At 40.8% G+C, this 9936-nt stretch overlaps 1 long non-coding RNA gene across 1 annotated transcript; it reads right to left on the reverse strand.

The window, feature by feature from the left end:
- Positions 1 to 2276: 2276 nt before the first annotated feature.
- On the reverse strand, positions 2277 to 9396 carry LOC142489247 (uncharacterized). The gene is made up of 2 exons (XR_012799827.1): positions 8559 to 9396; positions 2277 to 4796 (listed from the first exon to the last, which is right to left on the reverse strand). It is a non-coding gene; the product is annotated as an uncharacterized LOC142489247 (long non-coding RNA).
- Between the last annotated feature and the right edge of the window lie 540 nt (positions 9397 to 9936).

Below are 9936 nucleotides of genomic sequence, written 5' to 3' on the forward strand. Positions count from 1 at the left end.
CCGGTGTGGCTGAAGTTCCCCTGAGAAGGGGAGGGAGAGGCGGGAGGGGGGATGGGGGGGGAGAGGGGAGGGAGGGGAAGGGAGTAAGGCGGGGAGTGGGGGACCACATGCCGGTAAAAACAGTAGGGAGAAAACAAAAAATAACATGCATATATAACATCAACATGGCAGTGACATCAAATAATAAAAAAACAAGAGTCCACCTCGGGAGCCCCCAAGGGTGTCTCTTGCGCCCATGGGGTTGGTCTCCTGGTCCAGTCTTATAGAGGAATCTCTCCATCTTGCTGGGACCCGACCTCCCTGGGACTTGTGTGCAATCCCTCTTTCTCAGGGACCGTAAGTGGAAACGCATGCACGCCAGTACGGGGGACCCCGCCAGCGTGTTTTTAATAATCAGCTACTATATTCAACTCCGTAAAACTCCTCAACGTTGGAAACTGGAACAAAAACTGCATATCAAATAACACCTCCCAAACATAATGAAAAACTTTGCCCTGTGTCTAACCTTCTGTCGCCCTCCCTAAACCACGTCACCCATTTGGAACCCATCTACTTAGCTCCTTGAAGAATGCTAACTCATTGTATTGTATTGTATTGTACTGCACCGACACACTTTATTCGAGCAAATACCCAGTATGTACCTGGCAGATACCTGGAATGCGCCGCTCCTCACCTCTGACAAGCCCCGTTGCGTTTGCCTTCCCAGCCTGGGTTCATGCCTGGCTGACGGGCAGCTGATCTGTTAAATGATAATGATTAGGATTTAATAGGCTGCAATGCTTCGCGTGTCTACCAGATGGCATAAATTCATGAATTGTAATGCAGTATATATATATATACTGTGCAGTATTGCAGCCAGCGGGAATAAAATGCTTCAATCCCTGCGTGGAAAATACCTCAATGCACTCGGGCAGAAAACAATCACAAACCTCAATACACCCGGGTATACCCGAATTCGTGGGACTAGCCGAGCTCGAATAAAGTGTGTCGCCAGTGTATGTCTTTATTTATATAGCGCCATTAATGTACATAGCGCTTCACAGTAGTAATACATGTGGTAATCGAATAAATAACAGATAATATAAATAACAGATCGTGGGAATAAGTGCTTTAGACATAAACATAACATTAAGGAAGAGGAGTCCCTGCCACGAGGAGCTTACAATCTAATTGGTAGGTAGAGAGAACGTACAGAGACAGTAGGAAGGAGTTCTGGTAAGTGCGTCTGCAGGGGGCCAAGCTTTATGTATCATGTGTTCAGAATGTACACAGTGCTATTCGTATGCTTCTTTAAGCAAGTATGTCTTAAGGTGGGTCTTAAAGGTGGATAGGGAGGGTGCTAGTCGGGTACTGAGGGGAAGGGCATTCCAGAGGTGTGGGGCAGTCAGTGAAAACGGTTTAAGGCGGGGGAGGGCTTTAGATAAAAAGGGGGTAGAAAGAAGACATCCTTGAGCAGAACGCAAGAGTCGGGATGGTGCATAGCGAGAAATTAGGGCTGAGATGTAAGGAGGGGCAGAAGAGTGTAAAGCTTTAAAAGTGAGGAGAAGAATGGAGTGTGAGATGCGGGATTTGATCGGAAGCCAGGAGAGGGATTTCAGGAGGGGAGATGCTGAGACAGATCTAGGAAAGAGTAGAGTGATTCTGGCAGCAGCATTTAGGATAGATTGTAGGGGAGACAGGTGAGAGGCAGGAAGGCCGGACAGCAGGAGGTTACAGTAATCAAGACAGGAGAGAATGAGGGCCTGAGTCAGAGTTTTAGCAGTCGAGCAACAGAGGAAAGGGCGTATCTTTGTTATATTGCGGAGGAAAAAGCGACTAGTTTTAGAAATGTTTTGAATGTGAAGGGCCTCCAGTCAACTCATAGACCTCCAGTCTGAAACGATCATGTCCAGAGCAGCCCCCCTCTTCTGGGTAACTCTACCTTGTATGAGGATATCTATACTGATGAACAAATATACCCTGCTCTCCGTGAATCCGAGCCCAACATAACAAGCAATTATCCCTCGTCGGTCTGTCTATATCCCCCGACGAACCTATCGCCCCTTAGATTGTGAGTTGCATATCTCCTAGCAGCCCTATGCAGAAATCCCTCTGCGTGAGTGCCATAGATGTATCGGCAAGAGCCTGTGTTAGGTCCAGTCTACCTGACCAGACCTTAGAGCAGGCAACTTCTTCTACTCGACCCGGGGAGATTCATCACGCAGCTGCTATATGCTTCTGGTCTCAGATATGATAGTCGAGCTCGGAGAAGCAAAGACTCAATGCACACAAGGTAGCCGAGTCATCACCTCTGTTTTAATATGCTTAACAGAGGAATATTTATACAAAAGGCAAGGACAATACATCGTGTGTCAATTTCATACATCTGTTACAAATTCAGTTCCCATGTATAGATCATACATCTAAAATGACATATATCATCTGGCCTAAATTAGTAGAAATATGGATCAAAGGTCAATAACTACTAATGGGGTCAGAAACAAGACTAGAGGTCTTGTTTCTTATAATCTTGTTTCTTATGTAATAGATATCCTGGGACAGCTGGTCTAAAGCTGAAATACTTTTACCATCTAGTCTTCTTGCGAAAATAAAGCTTGACACATATTTATTTTAACCTGTTCAGTCCCTGAAAAGAACAGAGCTGGCAGATACAGTTTTTAACCTTACATTCCCTCCTTTTGTTCTGGAAGAACAATCCAATCGACCAGTCCCATTTATTCTTCTACATACCACTCAGGAGAGGAAAAACTCCAAGGGAGAAACCTCTAAGAGACCATGGGGATGCAGAAACCTATCTCTTTTAGGTACCTCGTTTGATAATCAGAGATGAACATATGGGTGGTTGACGAGTACCAAGACTATTGGTATTTCTCGCTCTCATTGTGGGAAACATATACATAACTGTAGAGCTAGAAGCAGAAGCAGCTTTCTTTTGGCAAAAATAGAGCTGATTACACTTTTAGCCATCTGAATTAACATATACACACAAAGTAATAAACTTGCGATTGCCATGATTCCATAAAGAATTTTCAATCCCAACGCACCTAGCCAATTTCCAAGACCAAATGTCCAATCGAACCCTTTTGGTTCCTCTTGCATTCTAGATTGAATTTCTGGTAGAGTGTCCATGTCATGATGTATACTTTTTGATTGGTCATCAATATAAACACAACATTCTTTACCTACTAACTTACAAACCCCTCCTTGTGCTGCCAACAGATAATCTAGTGCCATACAATTTTGCAATACTGTTGCTCTAATTTGTTGCTATTTGCTACTGAGTCTTAAAATAGCGTCTTTAGTATCGTTAAAAACGGCATCTATATTGACTACTAAAAAATCCCCTTTTGCATATAAATCATACATTCCTAAAAAGGTATTAGACCTCCCGCAACTCTCTTAACTGAGCTACTTTTAATAATTAATGCCTTTCAATTTCGTATTCTTTGCTTAGGTAGGGGGAACATTATTTAAATTCTATTTCTGAGCATAAGTGGGGGTTGGTGTGGGTTAATATTTCCTAGGAGCGACTGCCCAACACATACATCTTACATACTACATTTACTCAGAATATCGGAACAGACAAAATGGATGCCATAGTCAAAATGGCTGACTTGTGATCCTTTCCTTGTGGTTGACACACACCCTTCCCACCTTCCTCATATCCAATCTTCTCAGCCCCCTCGTATCCTTTAGAGACAGTCTTTTTAAAGAACGGTTAACCATATCATAGTCCTGCTGGACCAAAAAAATAGTCCCATAGTGCATAACTTGATTCCTATCTGGCCATTGTATCGGCCCAGTTGATTTCTTTTTTGGTCTCTTCTTCTGGGGGACTGCTGACATTTTCATCACCAAAAAGAGACATAGCATCGGTGGGGGGGTTGCAACACACTTCTGGACCAAAGTATTGCTGTTCATAACACAGAGAGTAATGAGTAGGACAAACATACATACAAAAACATCCACTAGCTTCGCTCCCAGCGAAATAATCTAACCACCAAGTCCCAACAAATCCCAACCCTCATCTCTACCTTTAAACACTAAAATCACTTTCCCAAATAACATAACCTGGTCTAGTTGCAGGATAATACTTTATCTATCCTTCTATCACAGAGTCAATAACTTCCCTAGGGCAAAGTCATATTTCTACTCCCTTCGTAACCAGTTTCTTTTATATATATATAGTTCTACAAATATCTTATAGCATTCTTGTCTTTTTTCAAGGGGTTAAATATAACTCTCGTGTTCCTGGGGTGCAACTTATTGAGTATGGATAGTACATTGGGTTACATTGCACATAAGATGTGGGCTTTGTTTACCAGGATTCCATTATATAACAAGAAGGTGTGCATATATGCTATACACAGGACAATAAAACAAAAGACATATTATTAAACAAAATATTCCTGTTACTACCCTATCATCTTAATGTGAACACCACTTATATAAACCTAACAGCATAAACATTGTAATTAAAATAATAAAACCTGTAAAAAAGGTTATTAAAAAGTTCAAAGTTCATATATTGAGGTCCGGATTTCTGGTACGAACTTTTCTCCTTCTTTGGTTAGTGCCGGGTTTTATTGTGACCCAAAACACCAACTGAAAATAACTGTGTCTTTAGGCCTTCCCTTCTGTATTGAGGTTTAATTTTGAAGCGACTGTGGGTGCACTTATGTAACATGGATCCAGGAAAATACTCTGACGGGGTTGCATCTGGAATGGGCCTCTCCACTTTAGATGAAAAGCGCTTTTGCGTCACCTTTATCTTCATCTAATTAGAAGGACTGCACCTGAACATGAGACACTCAAACAATTGCATTAGTTTCACACAATAGACGCTGATTAAAATCGTCTGTTTAGAGCATAATCATACAACATTAAATCTAAAATGTACCTGGGGCGACCATTGGTTTTCCCATGAGAAAAATTCTTTCTGATTGTCACGGTAGGCCAGGCCGAATACAACTTTATATTTAAGGGATCGATCACAAAGCAAAACAGGCAGAAAAATACATCGCGGTTTATTCGGATAGGACCTCAGAAACACACAGAAACACAAGAAACAGAGAATATACTTTGGGGGACCTTATACTTATTAGGGAAATAACTTGGGGGGATTTGGGCTCAAAATCCAGAAGTCTGGGGGACACAGGGAAGCCCTGGTGTAATTCACCCTGCGCACTGTCAAATCATGCCTGCTTGCTGGGGAAAATTAAGTGACTACCAGCACTTTGGACCCCTCACTCCTGCAACCATAATAATTATATTTCCACCCAAATATCCCCCTAAAACTGACACACAAAATTTCACAGTTCAAGGGCTAATGGAACATGACATAGGAAATAACAGGGTCAGTTCACTTTCAAGCACTCCATATCTGAGCTGGGGCATTGGAATGCTTATTCACATGCTAATTCACCAACCTGGGTTTAAATCACAGGACAAACACAATGCATTGTAGGTTTAAAACACATACAACCAACATGTAGACACAAGAGCTTGCACTCCACCATTTGTACCTATCATGTGGGGTTCTAAAACCTTCTCTTCTCTAAGACACCAGCTAAGAATACCTTGCTGACAGGCCAAAATATCCCCTCCGTTTTCTATCATGTGCCAGGAGACTGCTCTGCAGCTATTTCTCATAAGGGGCCACCCATACAAGGCAATCCACTTATAAACTCGCACAGACAGCTGCAGTCCCATGAGGCAAAGGGAATACACAGAGAATGCATTAACTAGCACACTGGTCTTACACAGTTAATCCCACATACACAGTTCCTAGCTTATACCCCTAAGGGGGACAGTATCAAAGGGAAAAATTATAGGCAACACAGTAAGGTAAAATATTATACCCAAGAGCTGACAATCTCAGCCCTTGCCATTCGGTTTCAGGGGCAGCCAGCAATAATAACAGCAATAACACCCTCCTTTTGTTCACTTTTATTACATGTGAACAATATCACATAAAGGATAACAGCATTTAAAGCATAACCTTAATGGAATTGCTTGACGTATAGCAAAACTAACCTGAAACCTTTGGGTATAAAATTTACATTAAAAATCTCAAAAAAAACCCTACTGAATATAAATATAATCTGCTATAGTCTTCTGACAGAAACTTTTAGAACACCAAATAACATCTGGTTTGCTGAAAGAACAACCTGTAGCATAAAAACCTCATAGACACAGATTTAAAGGTGGGACACATTTGAGAGAAAAAGATGGTTAAAAAATGATAAAATATTAAATATTTGATCAACTTTGCAGAAAAATAATTCCACATAGAACCCTCTAGTATACTGGCAGACCTGGCTAGGGTCCCTTTTCCATGTCTTTTTTTTTTTTTTTTACTGCTATTTCAGGGTCTGGACACTTATAAGAACCTCAGCACTAGAGTTTTTTTTTTTTTGTGCTGATTACATTGGACTAGTGGTTACTTTATCCACTTCACTGTTCGCACTGCAAGACACTAGTTTAGTGATTCTATGCAGTTAATCAGTGATCCAGAACATTACATTGTGCTCATACTATAGGTTCTGAGCATTTAATATCTGTTTTAATTCCCATCATTTTACACGGATATTAAAGATTTAAGTTTTAACCACTTTATTACCCACCCACCAGGTGTTTAGAGTGCTCATTCTAGGTTACTGTCCTCTGTTCATTTGAACTCTATATTAATCAATGTACAACTGTTTCCATTTCAAGCCATATAACAAGCTCAAATAACTTCTGGGCTTCCTGCCAAAACCTTGTAACAAAAAAAAGGTTAATTACTGGTTACTGCAATACAATTTAGGACAGCTTGAAATATGCAGCTCGTCACAGAGCCCGATAATGTTACTGGTATTCAAAAATTACAACTGGATCTTTGTTTAACAGAATATTATAGACTTAATATATACTTTAGACAGTTTTAGTTACTGGTTATACACAAAAACAGCACAGAGTGCAGACACAAAACAAACAGAATTTTACGCTTCATTCACACATTCAACCAGTTTTTACAAAAATAACAGACACATATTTTCTCACCTATTCTAATAAATAGGAAAACAAAACAATTTGATCCTGCAGACTAAATTTATAAAGATATCCTTTTTTTTCATATCATAATTAACTTTTAAAACTAATTTTAAAATGCTGAGCTTCTAGTTAGCTTTGTGTCTAGAATATATTTCGCCTGTTATTTCTATATAACATATTCACCTGATTTTATCTGTGGAGATTTAGAGAAAAAGAATTGTAATTCTGTTTAAGGAAATAAATCGCCTGGCCAGTACGATAAACATCCTTATTATTCCAGTGACAGAACTGTATACAAAAATAATTAATCCTTTCTTTATTCTTTTTTTCTCCACAGATACCCAAAACTTTCCCCTTTCCAGTATTAATTAGTTTATATTATAATGGGGGTGTACTCCTTTTAAAAATTAAATTTCAACATGAGCAATTAATTATATTCTTATTTTAGAAGCACTTGCCCTGAATAGTAATTTTGTATACATACAATAAACCGTTTTTCTTATTATTCAATGCAAATAACACTTTCATATGGATAGAATTCACTCAGATTCTTACAAGCACACACACAGGGATTACATACAATCAACCTTTTTATCATATTCATGCCTGAAAATGTAATAAAAACATTCTAATGGAAAAAGAAACCTATACCTGTTATACTCTTGTTTTCCACTTTTCAATTCAGACGGGAAAATATTATTAATTCAACTTAAAATACACTCATACTTGGTTAATGTGGCACAAATAATTTGGGTTTGCATGTCTTAAAATTAAATTGGAAAAATTATATGTTTCTTTCTTTCTCTCTCCTAAGAGCTCTGCTCACTTGCTAACAACATTTCAACAAAAAGAAAACCATCTCTGTAACTTGTCCTATAAAACAAAATTCTTATTATTTCAACTTTCTAATTCTTGTCTCTCTCTTTTTTTCTTCTCTGTCTTCAACATTCCTGTTCCTTTCCTGTGTAACAAATCACTGGGGGGAAAAAAGGTGGGGGCTAGAGCGGCTTATACATGCAGGCAACGTGAGAGGGAGACAGACAAAAAAAATCTTTTATCTTCCCAGCTTTGTTGCTGTGCTTGAGAGTTAATTGAGGCACCTATGCCACACTGCATTCATCCATAAGGGTTATTTTAACTCATCCTACAGTACATTTCTTCATACAGTATACCTATAATCCCATAAACAATTTATAAAGGAATTTTATCTTAACAAGCATACAATAAGGTTAGTCTTATCATTCTTAATATCTTAACCTAAACAATTATTAGCTTATCCTAAATTACCATCATATCTGAGACACCATATCAGTACAGCCCGTTTCAATTAAACAAATGGGACTCCAACCCTTTGTTATATAAATCGGAGACTCAAACTCTCGATTCTCAATTAAACAATTGGGACTCCAACCCTTTGTTATATAAATCGGAGACTCAAACTCTCGATTCTTCTGCCCTATAAAATTTAGGTTCTTTAGATTCGCAGAGAAACGGTGAGAAACAATAAAAAATGTTTTTCTCACCTTTTTTCTGTGCAAATCCCACTTTTTTCTGACACCATTTGTTAGGTCCAGTCTACCTGACCAGACCTTAGAGCAGGCAACTTCTTCTACTCGACCCGGGGAGATTCATCACGCAGCTGCTATATGCTTCTGGTCTCAGATATGATAGTCGAGCTCGGAGAAGCAAAGACTCAATGCACACAAGGTAGCCGAGTCATCACCTCTGTTTTAATATGCTTAACAGAGGAATATTTATACAAAAGGCAAGGACAATACATCGTGTGTCAATTTCATACATCTGTTACAAATTCAGTTCCCATGTATAGATCATACATCTAAAATGACATATATCATCTGGCCTAAATTAGTAGAAATATGGATCAAAGGTCAATAACTACTAATGGGGTCAGAAACAAGACTAGAGGTCTTGTTTCTTATAATCTTGTTTCTTATGTAATAGATATCCTGGGACAGCTGGTCTAAAGCTGAAATACTTTTACCATCTAGTCTTCTTGCGAAAATAAAGCTTGACACATATTTATTTTAACCTGTTCAGTCCCTGAAAAGAACAGAGCTGGCAGATACAGTTTTTAACCTTACAGCCTGCCTCCCCGCTCACTTATGTCTGCCCTATCTATATACCTCCAGAAGCTACGTTGTTCAGCATCTTAGCAGTTCCTGTGCCCTGCACCCTGGCATCTCAAGCTGGGAGGCTAGCATCCCAGTTAGCGCTTTATAGGGAGTGATAGGCTTTAGTTTCTCTAGACAATGGTTGTGGGGCTCAGCTAATTTTTAAAACCCTTTTATAATGAACCATGTGGTGGGATTGGCTTCTGTGTGTGGGAACTCAACCAGCTGCCCCCCCCTACTCTCCTCTTCCTCCCCCCTCCTTCTTCTTCTCTCCCCTCCCTTCTCCTGCTTCTCCTTCCTCCTCTCTCCTCCCTCCCCCCCACTCCCCCTCTCCTTCTCCCCCCCATCCCCCTCTCCTCCACCCCCCCATTTCTCCTCCCCCTCCATCCCCTCTCCCCCCCCACCACCCCCCCTCTTTCTTCCCCCCCCACCCCCCCTCTCCTCCTCCCCCCCACCCCCCTCTCTCCTCCTCCCCCTGCCCATCCCCTCTCCTCCTCCCCCCCTTTCCCTTAGATCCTTTTAATTGTGTGTGTGTGTGTGTGTGTGTGCATATGGGAGACCACAGTACTGGGGCATGTGTCCGGAGCCTCTCCGCATCTTTGCCCCCATTAGTCTACCCGTTCTGTGAATCCTCGGGGGGGAGCGCGCATGGCAGCGCTCCTCGGCGGCCATCTTGGTGAGGGCAGTAAGCGTCCCCGCTTCCTCCCTCTACTGTGCAGGCGCCAGGGATCCCATACGTGGCAGCGCTCTTCGGCGGCCATCTTGGTGA

This window comes from Ascaphus truei, chromosome 3, assembly GCF_040206685.1.
Source record: "Ascaphus truei isolate aAscTru1 chromosome 3, aAscTru1.hap1, whole genome shotgun sequence".
NCBI lineage: Eukaryota > Metazoa > Chordata > Amphibia > Anura > Ascaphidae > Ascaphus > Ascaphus truei.